This window comes from Euprymna scolopes, chromosome 5, assembly GCF_053919585.1.
Source record: "Euprymna scolopes isolate OS-2025 chromosome 5, ASM5391958v1, whole genome shotgun sequence".
Taxonomy (NCBI): Eukaryota; Metazoa; Mollusca; class Cephalopoda; order Sepiida; family Sepiolidae; genus Euprymna; species Euprymna scolopes.
Window position 1 is genome coordinate 37,889,961 of NC_136486.1, and position 17,746 is coordinate 37,907,706.

A 17,746-nucleotide genomic window follows, 5' to 3' on the forward strand; every position below is an offset into this window, starting at 1 on the left:
TACGAGAGAAGAATGGAGAAAGGGATAGAACATTATGAAGATGTACGAGAGAAGAATGGAGAAAGGGATAGAACATTATGAAGATGTACGAGAGAAGAATGGAGAAAGGGATAGAACATTATGAAGATGTACGAGAGAAGAATGGAGAAAGGGATAGAACATTATGAAGATGTACGAGAGAAGAATGGAGAAAGGGATAGAACATTATGAAGATGTACGAGAGAAGAATGGAGAAAGGGATAGAACATTATGAAGATGTACGAGAGAAGAATGGAGAAAGTGATAGAACATTATGAAGATGTACGAGAGAAGAATGGAGAAAGGGATTGAACATTATGAAGATGTACGAGAGAAGAATGGAGAAAGGGATAGAACATTATGAAGATGTACGAGAGAAGAATGGAGAAAGGGATAGAACATTATGAAGATGTACGAGAGAAGAATGGAGAAAGGGATAGAACATTATGAAGATGTACGAGAGAAGAATGGAGAAAGGGATAGAACATTATGAAGATGTACGAGAGAAGAATGAAGAAAGGGATAGAACATTATGAAGATGTACGAGAGAAGAATGGAGAAAGGGATAGAACATTATGAAGATGTACGAGAGAAGAATGGAGAAAGGGATAGAACATTATGAATATGTACGAGAGAAGAATGGAGAAAAGGATAGAACATTATGAAGATGTACGAGAGAAGAATGGAGAAAGGGATAGAACATTATGAAGATGTACGAGAGAAGAATGGAGAAAGGGATAGAACATTATGAATATGTACGAGAGAAGAATGGAGAAAAGGATAGAACATTATGAAGATGTACGAGAGAAGAATGGAGAAAGGGATAGAACATTATGAAGATGTACGAGAGAAGAATGGAGAAAGGGATAGAACATTATGAAGATGTACGAGAGAAGAATGGAGAAAGGGATAGAACATTATGAAGATGTACGAGAGAAGAATGGAGAAAGGGATAGAACATTATGAAGATGTACGAGAGAAGAATGGAGAAAGGGATAGAACATTATGAAGATGTACGAGAGAAGAATGGAGAAAGGGATAGAACATTATGAAGATGTACGAGAGAAGAATGGAGAAAAGGAATAGAACATTATGAAGATGTGCGAGAGAAGAATGGAAAAAGGGATAGAACATTATGAAGATGTACGAGAGAAGAATGGAGAAAGGGATAGAACATTATGAAGATGTACGAGAGAAGAATGGAGAAAGGGATAGAACATTATGAAGATGTACGAGAGAAGAATGGAGAAAGGGATAGAACATTATGAATATGTACGAGAGAAGAATGGAGAAAAGGATAGAACATTATGAAGATGTACGAGAGAAGAATGGAGAAAGGGATAGAACATTATGAAGATGTACGAGAGAAGAATGGAGAAAGGGATAGAACATTATGAAGATGTACGAGAGAAGAATGGAGAAAGGGATAGAACATTATGAAGATGTATGAGAGAAGAATGGAGAAAGGGATAGAACATTATGAAGATGTACGAGAGAAGAATGGAGAAAGGGATAGAACATTATGAAGATGTACGAGAGAAGAATGGAGAAAGGGATAGAACATTATGAAGATGTACGAGAGAAGAATGGAGAAAAGGAATAGAACATTATGAAGATGTGCGAGAGAAGAATGGAAAAAGGGATAGAACATTATGAAGATGTACGAGAGAAGAATGGAGAAAGGGATAGAACATTATGAAGATGTACGAGAGAAGAATGGAGAAAGGGATAGAACATTATGAAGATGTACGAGAGAAGAATGGAGAAAAGGAATAGAACATTATGAAGATGTGCGAGAGAAGAATGGAAAAAGGGATAGAACATTATGAAGATGTACGAGAGAAGAATGGAGAAAGGGATAGAACATTATGAAGATGTATGAGAGAAGAATGGAGAAAGGGATAGAACATTATGAAGATGTACGAGAGAAGAATGGAGAAAGGGATAGAACATTATGAAGATGTACGAGAGAAGAATGGAGAAAGGGATAGAACATTATGAAGATGTACGAGAGAAGAATGGAGAAAAGGAATAGAACATTATGAAGATGTGCGAGAGAAGAATGGAAAAAGGGATAGAACATTATGAAGATGTACGAGAGAAGAATGGAGAAAGGGATAGAACATTATGAAGATGTACGAGAGAAGAATGGAGAAAGGGATAGAACATTATGAAGATGTACGAGAGAAGAATGGAGAAAGGGATAGAACATTATGAAGATGTACGAGAGAAGAATGGAGAAAGGGATAGAACATTATGAAGATGTACGAGAGAAGAATGGAGAAAGGGATAGAACATTATGAAGATGTACGAGAGAAGAATGGAGAAAGGGATAGAACATTATGAAGATGTACGAGAGAAGAATGGAGAAAGGGATAGAACATTATGAAGATGTACGAGAGAAGAATGGAGAAAGGGATAGAACATTATGAAGATGTACGAGAGAAGAATGGAGAAAGGGATAGAACATTATGAAGATGTACGAGAGAAGAATGGAGAAAGGGATAGAACATTATGAAGATGTACGAGAGAAGAATGGAGAAAGGGATAGAACATTATGAAGATGTACGAGAGAAGAATGGAGAAAGGGATAGAACATTATGAAGATGTACGAGAGAAGAATGGAGAAAGGGATAGAACATTATGAAGATGTACGAGAGAAGAATGGAGAAAGGGATAGAACATTATGAAGATGTACGAGAGAAGAATGGAGAAAGTGATAGAACATTATGAAGATGTACGAGAGAAGAATGGAGAAAGGGATAGAACATTATGAAGATGTACGAGAGAAGAATGGAGAAAGGGATAGAACATTATGAAGATGTACGAGAGAAGAATGGAGAAAGGGATAGAACATTATGAAGATGTACGAGAGAAGAATGGAGAAAGGGATAGAACATTATGAAGATGTACGAGAGAAGAATGGAGAAAGGGATTGAACATTATGAAGATGTACGAGAGAAGAATGGAGAAAGGGATAGAACATTATGAAGATGTACGAGAGAAGAATGGAGAAAGGGATTGAACATTATGAAGATGTACGAGAGAAGAATGGAGAAAGGGATAGAACATTATGAAGATGTACGAGAGAAGAATGGAGAAAGGGATAGAACATTATGAAGATGTACGAGAGAAGAATGGAGAAAGGGATAGAACATTATGAAGATGTACGAGAGAAGAATGGAGAAAGGGATAGAACATTATGAAGATGTACGAGAGAAGAATGGAGAAAGGGATAGAACATTATGAAGATGTACGAGAGAAGAATGGAGAAAGGGATAGAACATTATGAAGATGTACGAGAGAAGAATGGAGAAAGGGATAGAACATTATGAAGATGTACGAGAGAAGAATGGAGAAAGGGATAGAACATTATGAAGATGTACGAGAGAAGAATGGAGAAAGGGATAGAACATTATGAAGATGTACGAGAGAAGAATGGAGAAAGGGATAGAACATTATGAAGATGTACGAGAGAAGAATGGAGAAAGGGATAGAACATTATGAAGATGTACGAGAGAAGAATGGAGAAAGGGATAGAACATTATGAAGATGTACGAGAGAAGAATGGAGAAAGGGATAGAACATTATGAAGATGTACGAGAGAAGAATGGAGAAAGGGATAGAACATTATGAAGATGTACGAGAGAAGAATGGAGAAAGGGATAGAACATTATGAAGATGTACGAGAGAAGAATGGAGAAAGGGATAGAACATTATGAAGATGTACGAGAGAAGAATGGAGAAAGGGATTGAACATTATGAAGATGTACGAGAGAAGAATGGAGAAAGGGATAGAACATTATGAAGATGTGCGAGAGAAGAATGGAGAAAGGGATTGAACATTATGAAGATGTACGAGAGAAGAATGGAGAAAGGGATAGAACATTATGAAGATGTACGAGAGAAGAATGGAGAAAAGGATAGAACATTATGAAGATGTACGAGAGAAGAATGGAGAAAGGGATAGAACATTATGAAGATGTACGAGAGAAGAATGGAGAAAAGGATAGAACATTATGAAGATGTACGAGAGAAGAATGGAGAAAGGGATAGAACATTATGAAGATGTACGAGAGAAGAATGGAGAAAGGGATAGAACATTATGAAGATGTACGAGAGAAGAATGGAGAAAGGGATAGAACATTATGAAGATGTACGAGAGAAGAATGGAGAAAGGGATAGAACATTATGAAGATGTACGAGAGAAGAATGGAGAAAATGTGCTCGGACATGTATTACTGGTTCGAATATTAAGAGTTTCTTACTAACTCGATCCCACGTTATAATTTAAGGAGAGTATAAAGTGAGTTTCGGGTTTAGTATGTTTTATTATTCGTCGTGGTGAAACCAATATGGCTGTTTAATACTATCAGTACACATGACGACTATTGTCTTGTGTATCTATCTAACCCAAGTGAAATTAATTTATACTTTATCTTTTAAATTATTTTTTCAATGGTGAAGTGTAATTGCACGATGAAGAGAAAAAAAATAGGATCTCATTTTTATTTTTTCCGTTGATAGTGTACAAAGAGTACAATTTTGCCAGTTTGTTCTCTGTTTTGTTTTTGTTATTTTTTTACATAACAAGTAAAAAGAACTATCTAAAAACGTTAAGCTTTTTAGAATAAGTTTAATGTCAACTAATGTAAATGAAAGCCTCAATATTGGCTGAGAGTTGAGGATCATCACTAGGGCTATGACACGAGAATATTCTTTTCATTATTTTGGCTCTCGAGTATATATCAGTTAATATCTTATATGTTTTATATAGGGTGATGTTGTTCTCGATTGATTAACTGTGTCTAACTGCGTCGGATATATACTCGAGAGTCAAAACAATGATAAGAATATTGTCGTGTGATAGCCCTAATTATTACTAACTGTAACGAATTATGCTAAAATTATTGTTACCATGACAATATTTTAAATCCTCAGTTTTCAAGTATGAAAAGGGATAAAAATGGATGCCAAGAAATAAAGAGAAGCAGTTCGAAAATTACTTTAGTTCAAGATTGAGGATGGAAACATGATATAGGATGAAGTAAATTTAAGTGCTCTATCCCAACCATCATTAATCTCGTCCACATCGGACAATACCAAACTCTTTGCCAAAAACTTTGTAGCAAATTCTACACTATACGATCAGGCCCCCCCCCGTATTTCTTCCTGTGTCTGAAAACACGCTATGCGACATACAAATATCTGTGCATGATATTGCCAAGCTAATCAAAAATCTCGATTCCTGACGGTATTCCTATTATAGTGTTAAAAAAGCTTTAACCAGAACTAGCTACCATACTTACAAAACTGTTTAAGCGTTGTCTTAAGGAGAATTGCTTCCCAACACCCTGGAAAACCTCATCAGTATGTCCCGTATTTAAAAATCTAGGTGATCAGTCATCTCTCTCTCTCTCTCTCTCTCTCTCTCTCTCTCTCTCTCTCCATACAGACCAATCAGTCTTATATACGTCATGAGTAAGTTGCTGTAATCTGTGTTAAATAGAGTAGTAGTCAACCACCTCAGCAAAAATAACCTTCTCGGTGATATGCAATATGGTTTCCGTTCTGCTAGATCTACAGCAGATGTGCTAACAATTATATCTCATAGGATTAGCGAATCTCTTGACGAAGGTTTCCTTTCTAGGACAATTGCCATAGACATATCAGAGGCCTTTGGTAGGGTATGACATAATGGTCTACTCCATAAAATCTCCAGCTATGGTATAGCTGGAAATGTCTTTTCAATTATTAAATCATTTCTTTCTGATAGGTTCATAAAAGTAGTGGTTGATGAGCAGAAATTAGAAGCTACCTAGCTGTGTGGTCGATAATTAATGCACACACGTGAGACATCTAAGCACAAAAACCGGTCCGGCTCCATGTAGGCTGGCCATACCCCTAACCCTAACCTAACCTTAACACGCCCAAAAAGGACATCTGTTTTGAATCGAACTCTCATTGTCCTTTGTCACACTTCCGTATTTTTCCCCCCAATTAATTTGAATATTTGAAAACTTAACTTTCAAACTCTTTGAAAAAAAAATGCGTGTCAACACTGACAACTGTTCTAAATTTTTATTTTTTCTGGTTTTTCTTTTCTTTTTTTTTTTTTTACAAATATGATTCAAGATGTATTGAACTATTTAGGAAACGTGATTTTATTTTGGGTCTGTCACGCATATGTTTGCAATAGTATTTGCATCGCTGAGCTCGTTGATTGAATTGATGCATCTTAAGAATAAACAGTAAAGTGTTACGAGAAACACCCCCAACTTTAAAGATTTAAGAAACGTTTATCACGATTGAGAGAGTCTTTCGATTTATAAAATAACCGGATGTCTATCATCCCACTTACCGGAAATTCTTACATTAATTCACTGGTATATAATAAGTACCTACTATACTTTTGAATATATATATATATATAATATCAAATTTTGAATATATATATATATATATATATTTATATATATATATATATATATATATTTATATATATATATATATATATAGTAAGTTATGAAAATATATATGGCAATTAAACTACATAACGGTTTATTTTCATGAGAATTCTCGTGAGCGTTTCATTCCTGTGAGAATATTCTTGTGAGAATTGCCAAATATATTTTCATTACTTACTACTCAGCTATACCTATGTATTGAGCACTGTTAAAGTAAATACTGAAAATTTACGCATAAAATTGTGTCTTCGTATATTTATGTGGTTAAATGAAGTAATCATATGTGTGTGTGCGTGCGTGTGTGTGTGTGTAGTGATATTTCAAATATAAATTCTAATAATGCAAGGTTTTTCCAGTGGTTCGATAGTGTTATAATACTAAGGTTATAATAAAATATTTCCAAATCATAAATAAACCACATCATGTGTAAGGGCACAAAATTTTCACAAATTCTCACAAATTCATTAAAGACAGATATTGTTTGCAGTATACGGCCTGTCATCAAGAAATCTGTAATGTTCAAAATATATGAGGCATTTTATTTAAGACTATCCAAAAAAACAGAAGGTAGCTCTCCAGACAAAGAAAAACAATGTTGCACTTCACATTCATTTTTTTTTCATTATATAATATATTGTTTTATATGTTTTTTTTTTGGGGGGGTCACTATAGGATTGTTTATTTACACTCATAATCTCGAATCGTGGGATCATAGTATCATGTGCCTTAACCACCCGGAATAAGAGAGAGAGAGAGAGAGAGAGAGAGAGAGAGAGAGAGAGATGGGTTTGTTTTTTACTTACATTGCAAAGTCGAAGATTGAGGATCAGAATTAGTCGAGGTCACAGGCGATGTGGCATCCTCGTAACCATTACCTTATTCAACTCTAGTTGAATAAGGTATTACCTATGAGAAAGTTTGGACCTTGATTCCACAAATATCCGGCCAATTCACGATAACATAAGATGGGACATTATTATCCTAATTTTCTTTGATTTCATCAAAAGTTTCCTGCGGTATGCGTCCTTTCAAATACAAAACCCAGATCACTGCGCGACACACAACAGGCTCTGTTTCATACTTGACTCAATTCAAAGACATGTAAATCAGAAACCACAATTAGTTCAAAGCCTGCCACATGACCTATAGAGATATAAATTATTACAAAACTTCAGCTAGATCAGATAATTGGAAGTGGGTTAGGGCAATTACTTATTGAACGTCCCTCGTCTCGTAAGTATTCAAGTCTGTGTAGATAAAGATTAGCCCCCAAAAAGTGCATGATCCAAACTCATTGGAATGCCTGTTGTTTGGAGTAGTATTTTATTTCCTATCTGAAAATGACCCTCTTTAATAAGATGACTTATCAGCATTTTTAAAAGCAATTTTGGAAATATTAGTCATACCATTACTTCTAAGCCAGACGGATTTGCATTTCGAGAAGTCTACGTATTGATCTTTCCCTCTTGCAAAAGTTAAATGTATAGTATTATGTAATTCTTGTAAATGTGTTTGTATAAAGTACTAAAATCATATGTTGAAATTGATTTAGCCATTTTACGAGAATTTATACGATCTAATTTATTACCCAAAATAGGTTCATCTTACTATGGAATTTCTTTTACATTTCTGAATTTTTGACATAAGGATTGGTTATTCGTGCTATTTGGAATCTTCGAACTACTGTTCTCATCTTGAATGTCACTTACACAACGTTTCGGTCGATGTTTCTTGTCGGACTTGGGGATGTTTCTGTCAAATCAGAATTACTTAGGACCTTTGTCCAATCATGACTGATGGGACGAGAGCATGTTACCCGATCGAAGTAAATAAAGGGTCCCGTTCGAAATTCCGTCCAGATTCCCGAGTTCGACTGATAAATTCCCAAATGCGACAAGATACACTGGAAACAGGTCGGATGTTACATCAATTTGAAGGGCATAGATCCTTCATTTCCTTTATGTTAGAAAGTAGCCTAGTTAGACCTAGTTTTAACCTGTTTCGCTTATATTTTAGTTTATACTACTTTATTTATTTGTTGATTAATTAATTAATTAATTAGTAGTAGTAGTAGTAGTAGTAGTAGTAGTAGTAGTAGTAGTAGTAGTAGTATCAGTGTTGTTATTGTTGTTATTATTATTTATTTGTTTATTTGTTTATTTTATTTTTATGTGTTGCAATCCTAAGATACAATTTATTCTGTCTATGCATACATTTACTACTTTACTTCTGTAGTTTAATAAATTTGGGGGTTCTTTAAAATTTAAGATAGCTAATTTTTCATTCAGGCATAGTTTGCACGGATCATCTACGTTACTACATGTACTCGTTTGTCTTATTATTTTTCACTCGACTATCGGTGATCCTCTACATTTTTGGAGCTTCCAGTAGTGGTTCAATGGTGTTGTTTTTATTCAGCGTTTTCTGTTTTTGAATTTACATCTATAATCGTAATATCTGGTTTTAAAATCTGAGGGAAGGGTCATAACTACGCAATATTGCTTGTTATTCAGGTTTTCTTTCGCAAATATTGTGGCCTGGTAAATAATGCTTTTAATAAATTTTTGAGTTCTTTCAAATTTAGTATAGTTAATTTCTCATTCAAACATAGACTACACATGTCGCCTAAGTTCCTACGTGTGCTGACTTGTGCAGTGATCTTAATTATACAGTGGAGGATTATCATACTTTTCCAATATTTTTTTCTTTTCGCCCTTTTGAGTCTGTTTCTTCTAAACCGTTGTAATCTTATCCGAGAAGATAGCTAAAAGGGCAGAAAGGGAGAAAAGACGAAGAAAAATATCCCATCTCAAAGTGGCGCATTGCATAATAGAAAAACATGTTGACTCAGGGTTTTATCTCGAGCTAAGAAAAAAAAAGGTTGCGAAAAATGACTAATGTTTCCTAATGAAAGAAAACAAAGAAACCATTGACTCTAATTCTGTGCGTTCCTAGGGCTGTTTTATTTACTTTTTAGTGAAATTCTAATGCGAACGTATCGTATCAAGTTGGAATGTTCGTCTCCCAAATTGAAAAAAAGAAGAATCTATTCCCACGCACACCCGTGTGTAGCCATAGATTAGCATATCAGACGCATTTGTTTTTACAAGGAGTCACCACTTATCAAGGCCTGGAGGCCACTCGAGGACAAATGATTAAGAGTGTAAGTTATTCAGTGAAACAACAGCGTAGTGATCAGTAGTGGTAAAAATTGGGTAGAGTTTGATTATATAAGGGTAAAGCGACTCAACAAGAACTTGTTTACATTGAACTTTAAGACGACCTTGTAGTAGTCAGCTTGAAAGCAGCCACGAGGTACAGAGTTCTATGGTCGGCCGTTCTAAAAAAAAAAAGAAGCTTTGTTCATAGAATTTGTGTTTAGATTTAGGCGTAGATAAAACGTAGGAAAATTGTTGACAAATGTTGTATCTAGATGAGTAGTTATAGTGAAAGTTTATTTTCTTGGGAAAGCTATAGATTGGAGCTCAGTCGAGCACTTTCTATGAAATTAACGATAGAGTAAATATAGACTCGGCACAATCTACATTGATACACATCTAAGGTACAATCATGTTGCCACACCGGTTCTCTCCAGATCACCGAAGTTAAGCAACGTTGAGCCTGGCCAGTACCAGGCGCTGTATGTACCGCAAGGAAAAATACCAGGTTGAGAAACTGGCGCGGTGTATCCTTCTATCGATGGTAGATGGAATTCTCTTAAGCCATGGTAGGCACCCCATCTAGTGATGACGTCACAATATAAAAATACCCTTGATAGCCCGAGGGAAGTATCAAGTATTCAGTTACCGACAAGATTTGAATTAACCCTGCAAACTCGTGTAGTAAGTTCAATCTCGGCTACGGTCGCGCTGGATGGATAGAAATATAGACTTTCAACGTCTCTCCTGTGAAAGGGGTTGCATGCAGGAGTAAAAGACATCACCTGCTAGGTTTGCACGAAGAGTGTTTGAAAAGTCACGGGATCGGTTAGCTAAATGTTTTTATTAAATCAAGAAAACGAGTGTGAGTTTTTGAAATCTATTTATTTATACTTGTACTGTTTTGGTCAACGAGACGCCGTAATTTGATTTTGAATAATTCATTTGGTTAACTTGGCACTGTTTTGCCTTAGCGACATCAGATTAATCACTGATTAATTTGCTAAACGATTGATATGCACATGCGAACACGAAATACCTTAACGTATTATTATATAAATTTGAAAGTGCTGTATGTCCAAATGTTCTGAGTGTAAACTGTCATTTGTTAAAAGGAAAAGAGATTAGTTTCTCTGTGAGAAACTATGAGGCGAGATGGCATGCTAGCAGTGTCTCATGTTATTATTCTTTCATTTGGGATCCTATTTAACAGTGGACATGGGGAGTTGAGCAGCGAGATGTCTGTTCACAATACATTCAAACTTCTACGGGTATGTAGAATCAAGGAATCGGAAAACAGGGGGTAAATTCCAAAGTTTAGAAGTCTGATAAAGAAAGTAGAAGGTTTTCCGGCATCTAGGCACCTCAACAGTGAAGGGGTGGGATTTTGTTACTTGTCGGGTTAGTCGAGAGTATGTACGTTTAGGGTTGAGAGGGGAACAAGTGCTACGACTTAATCAGATCACATTCAGTTAAAGTATTTTTAAAACTGGCACAGGGACGCAACATTGCGGCGATGAAACAGAGGTTGGAGCTTGGCCGACAGTGCGGTACCTATTGGATTTTAAAGTATTTTTTTTATCTTGTTTAAGGGTGAAAGACTAGAAGTAACATAACGAGGCAAAAATGGTGATCAGTGATTAATTTGATGTCATCAAGGTAAAAAGAAAAAATCCAACTTAGCCACCAAATGAATTGTTCAAAATCAAATTACACCATCTCGTCGACCAAAACAGTACAACTATAAATAAATAGATTTCAAAAGGTCACATTCGTTTTATTGACTTGAAGAATTTTCTATTGGCAATTATTTATACGGTAAGAAAGCAATAACAATTAAATTGTTATATATAAATAAGACGGTATGACGTTGTCCGGAAACCAACATGTCGTGGCCTCAGGCGCAAAGCAGACAAAGAACAGAAAAGAACTTCAACTCGCTTTTGTTGCTGTTGTTTCTTGTTGTTGTACGACATATATTTCCTCATTCTCTCGTTACCGATGTGACTTCCCTCACGTGATCGTCTTCTCGAATATGCTTTTTACGTGACCACGAACGTTATTCTCGTCTCTTATGTGATCTCCTTTTGAAAGTCTTCATTTTTCCTACTGGTGACGTCATTTTGCATGCATTTGCATACGCACGTCCACGCTACGTTACAGCAGTAGATGTATGTATGTATGTAAGGGCGAATGAACCCTTTTTCGTGGTCAACGATTAACTCGCACCGTGTATATTTGTGTGTGTATATATGTGTGTGTGTGTGTGTGTGTGTGTGTGTGTGTGTGTGTGTGTGTGTGTGTGTGTGTGTGTGTGTGTGTGTGTGTGTTGGGATGGAGAGCGCTCTCGTAAGCCGTGGTGAAGGAAACCTTTCTAGGAGAAGCAAATCTCTGACTTAAAAAGCCATAAAGCGGGAGACTAGTGCCCGCATTAAGCTGGTCTGCAGTTTAACTTGTTGCTGACTATCTTACTCTTGCTTGTTACTGGATCTCAACATTTTTAACCGAGAGAGAGACTTATCTGTCGTACAAAGCTAAAACTCTGTAACATCATCTTTGTATAGATACTCCCTCAGGCATTTGGGCTCATGGACATTAAGTGCCTGAGGGAGTGGCACTCGTCTGACAAGACGTTGCAATCATCAATCATCATGTATGTATATATGCATGTATGTATGCATGTATGTATGTATATGTCTGTAAATATTTAACCGATAAACTCTTAAATTACAGATCACATAACACTGAAATTAACAGGAAACAATAATCATATACCAAGAATGGTTTATAACGAGTGAAATCTGTGTTTCGGTGGATGAATAACTCGTACAGAAATATGTCAGCTAATTCAAATGCCAAATGTTCATTTAAATTTGCTGACATATATCTATTACTTTTGCGCATGCGTACATTTATTCATAGCTTGAAGTGGTTTAATTTTAAAGTTTTTTTTTTATCTATCTGTCGATAGCTCAAACAGTGGGAAACGCAGCTGGAGTGCTAAATGTTTTGGTTTCGATTCTAGCTGATGGTACCCAAATCATTTTTTTTTTTTTTTTTTACTTTTGAAATCGTCACTGTATATTATGTACAATATGATATTCAATAAAGATTTAGCTCTGTAAAAATAAATACGAAATCTGCATGATAAATATATTTAAGCGTATTTTATGACCGGGCAAAGCCAAGCGCACCCCCTAGTTTTAAATAAAGAAGCATTCATTTTATTCATTTAAGGAATATTTTGCTGACAGTGGCATTTTTACAAGTAATTTTAGTATTGATCCTTAAAGGCAATGAATATTTTAAATCAAATATTATTACAAACAATACATTATACGGATTGATTTAGGAGATACCGGGGAACTTCCACAGGGCCCGGTTAGTATTTATTAATACACATATTTATACTAACCTTTTTCTTAATTTTTCCATATTTAATTATATTAGGTTGGTGCAAAAATAATGTCGTTTTTTATTAGATATACCTAATGAAATACGTACATCAAATCCGTTGCCAAGATCGCTGGAAAAATAATGGGATCCTCCTATCGATCCAGTAGATATCTACCTGCTGATGAAATTCTCTATCTAACAAGAGCCAGGTACGTCCAAGGATGGAGTATTGCTGTCACATCAGGGCAGGAGCTGCTAGGGAGACTTATCCTGCCTTGACAGAGTTCAGAATAGACTTCGTAGCTTAGTGGCTTCCCTGCAACCTCTTTTTCGCAAAAGAGACGTTGCGAGTCTGTCTCTGTTTTATCGTTATTTTCATGGCAAGTGCTCGTCTGAGCTCCAATCTATGGTCCCCCTCGCCAAACATTCACGAGAAACACTCGTTTGGGTGCAAACACTATCAATAATTCCCCCCCACACTCTTTATCTGTGCCTAAACCTAAACCTAGATTCCATGAACAAAGCTTCTTTCTTAGAACTGCAGACCTGTGGAACTCTCTTTCGTTTACCTGCTTTCCAGCTGACTACAATATGGCCGTCTTCAAGTCCAATGTAAACAAGTTCTTAATGAGCCGTTCCCCTAAAGTAATCCAATTTACCAAATTTACACTTCTAACGATTACTGTGATATTGTCCTTTTGACCACAGTATACTCTTTAACCTTTACAATCGAGTGGCTTCTTGGCCTTGATAAGTGGTGATTCCTTTATTAAAAAAATCTATAATGCGTCAAAAAACAACATTATTTTTGCACCAACATAATAGAACATGTCTTGTAATTAATACCAATATTGGTTCTTATATTCCTTCTCAAGTTTAATGCAACTCCTCACATAGTCGTCTATAAACATTATCCCAAATCGTAGTCCCCTACGTTTGAGTGACAATATGCCTTGTTTGGGTTTTTTTTTAAATTTTATCACATAAGAGAAAGTCTTATAAATCTTGTCACAAAAAAAAAGAAACAACGAGAATATTATAACATAAACGTTCCCGTTTGGAGAATGTTTTGTTAAGTATTTGTAGGTTTTATTATTTTTATTGTTCGTATATTTTTATATTGATTTTATTTATTTATTTTTGCTGTTATTTATTCTTTTTGTTGTGGGTTGTACTTTTCCATTTTTTATGTGAAATAATATTGATATATTAAGTCGTCTTAACCGCCAGAACCTGTTTTCCTGAAGCTTTGTCCATCCCTAAATCACGCCCCACTGATCTTACTCTTTTGCTAATAAAATCTACACAAAATAAAAGTAAACATTATTGACCGTCACAATGCAACTTGTTTACGCGCAATACTTATACAAGTTTTACATTTCTTTTGATGCCCGTATTCTGTCCGTTCGTTATATAACTCATTCGCTACGTCCCTGACATTTTCTTTTCGACAAACGGGTGCAATAGGGGTATCAAATTTATCCCAACCTTCCCCATAAAAACTTTTTTCATCTTATTTTGCTCTAAATCTTGCCGGCTACTGAACAACTTTATACCTCGATGAAGGCAACCTGAATATATTTAAACGTTCCTCTCTTTTGATTTAAGACATTTTGTAGTGCGCTCAGTCTGTAATAACGGATATTCCTACCTTATACGTCTGTCTTCATTATCTTGAAATATCACGGGCGTTTTTTTTTTGTTTGTTTTTTTTTTTGTTTTTTTTTTGGCGGGCGTCACGCGTTCTGACGTTTTGTTAAGATGTTCATAATTGGATTATCATAAGGTTCCTTTTCTCGGCTTTCTATACAAAATATGTCAGATGTTTCTTTGAAATCGGCTGTGATAAAAAAAAGGCACTTGACTTTTAATCTAATATTAAGAAGAAGGGTCATATGTGACAGATTTGTTTTTCTTTTTAATTCGATTATATCTTTATATATCATAGAGAGAGAGGGGGGTAAATTAAAGAGATGCTTACATTTACTTAGAGAGACTATTACAATACAAGGCCAGTAAGGATGAAAATAAGAGGGAAAAAAGGGCGAGAAACACCTTTATAGGCCATGGCTTTTCGAAGCTAAATGCTTCTTATCAGAAGATAAGAAAAGTCGGCACTGTAAAGGAAATGATAAAAGAGTAAATTGTATAATGCCGATTTTTCTCTTCTTCTAATAAAAAGCATTTAGCTTCGAAATGTCATGGTTTAAAGAGGGTTCTCTGCTTTTTCTTTCTTAGTTTTATCCTTATGAACATAATATTGTAATAAAGTTTCTATGTAACTTTACTCTTTATCTTGTTAATTTATTCTATACATTGCTTCTCTTAACCGAGTAGAGGATTTTATTATTGAAAATATATTTTCAGCTTCATTTATTACTTATATATATATATATATATATATATATATATATATATATATATATATATATATAATGTGTGTATATATATACATAGAATTATTATAGATATTATCTATACCAGTATAATATGTATACATATATATGTGCATATACATATATATATATATATAGAGAGAGAGAGAGAGCGAAAGAGAGAGAGAGGGAGATAGAGAGAGGTGGCTTGTATTAATTGCTAGATTTATAGATGAGAGTGCTTAGTATTTGTGATAGAGCTTAGGTGGGTCCAAATTTATAGGCATTAAATTAACAGCGCATACTGGTTGAAAGTTTCTTGTAACAAGTACTTCAGTTCAAGTGGTTATTTCACTCCAAATCTAATTAACCAATAATTATGCATTTCAGAAAAAAAAAATCCGAAGAGAGGAAACAATTGTCTGATTTATAATAATGTTGTTGGATGTAATTTGGAGTGCTTTCTGAATAATAATTGTATATATATATATGTGTGTGTGTGTGTGTGTATATATATATATATATATGTATGTATATATATGTGTGTGTGTGTTTGTGTGTGTGTAAATGTAGTTATCCATATACAGTACTGTCCAAACGCCTAAGCTCCATTTGTTTACACAAAGAGCATCACTTAATACGCTGATGGCAATGTATTTATCACTTCCCAATATGCTCAACCCAACATGGGGATCATTTATAGTAATCCACATACTGTACTGTTTCGCTGTATCACAGCTCATCGGAGCGGCTGGAGAGAGAGGGCGAGAGAAACAAAGAAAGAGAGTGGTTTGTTCTAATTGTTAGATTTGTAGATGAGAAAAATCAATATCTGTGCTAGAGATTATGTACAGGGTATTTTTAGAGACCAACTTTAAATTGACAACTCTATTTTCTATAATTGCAGATTTGGTAACTATCGTTTATTTTTAGTCCAGCATGTTTGGCAATTCATTATAGTGACTTACGCCCGATCAGCATTTGCAAATTGCAAATGATGCGTTCAATTTACTGAGATAAACATTTGATGAACGAATAATTTCACGAAATGGACCTGTCAACTACCAACCTCGTTCGTGGAATTTAATATATATATATATATATATATATATATATATATATATATATATATATATATATATATAGTGACGGGACGATTCCAATATTTTTCCCGGTTTCGATACAATTACGGATTCCGTACAAAATTTCCGCTTCCGGTACAATTCCGATTCCGATTCTTTATAAATCTCTAAATATTTAAATAAAGAGTTGTTATTTTTCCCTGATTACAGCAAAAACGCATGCTAAATGTTGAGGTATTTTCCTAAACGAAAAAATACACTTATGGGGAATCATCTATCGATCTTAGTTTTACTAGTAATTAAAACCCAATAAATATTTATTATTTTATAATTATTCCCAGCAAAAGAAGATTTTGCTTTATATTCAAATAAAAAAGTCAATTAAAAGAATCGTTTTGGCATCGGAAAATATGCATAAATTTTTCCGATTCCGATACCTCATAAATGTTTCGATTTTCTCCAATTCCCGATTCCGATCAGTCGTCCCAACACTAATATAAAACAGTATAGCTACATTTCAAGTTCAAAATATTTTTCTTGTCAAATCCTTTCAGCATTTCAAAATTTCGGCACATTTTTACAGATCTGTTTCGTTGCGCAGAAATAATCGGATTATTATTATGTCAATGTCGAATGTTTTCGTGTGCATACTCTTCAGAAAAAATAGAAAATTTCTACTTGCAAAGAATTATGCATCGCAACCTAATATCGAAAAAAAAACAGAATTGTAAAGAAGATTCAGCATTGCGTGGTTACTTCGGCCGAAATCATGGAATTACGTTTAATTATAAAGAAATATATACTTTTAATGTATATTTCAGTAAAAACAAATCCAAGTTGCCACAATTAATTAAGCTAAATAAAATGAATGTAAAACTCCAGAGCATATATATCAGAAGTAAACATACTTAACCAAAAATGAATTTAGATCACATTCATTTCATTTTATTAGTAGTAAAACTACTATTATACTAATAATAAAATGCGTGTGATACAAATATGACTTTGATTTGATTTGCTATGTTTACTTTAATATGTGGGTGCATTAGATTATTTTATCCTCTATGTAAGTGTTGTTTAAACTTGAATAAAATCTGTAATTTTAAAAAGCAAGTATGGTTTTAAACAAAATTAACATTTATTTGTTCATAATCAAATTTTCCGTTTGTGTGTGTTTTTTTTTTGTTTTGTTTTTTGTTGGTTTTTTTTTTTTTTTTTTTGTTTTTTTTCATCATTCCTTCTATAGTCCG

At 34.5% G+C, this 17,746-nt stretch overlaps 1 protein-coding gene across 1 annotated transcript in view; it reads left to right on the plus strand.

Moving 5' to 3' along the window:
• LOC145276767 (matrilin-1-like) overlaps window positions 1-17,746 on the plus strand; it is a 147,641-nt gene that overhangs the window by 66,762 nt on the left and 63,133 nt on the right. The gene's annotated exons all lie outside the window — the stretch shown is intronic.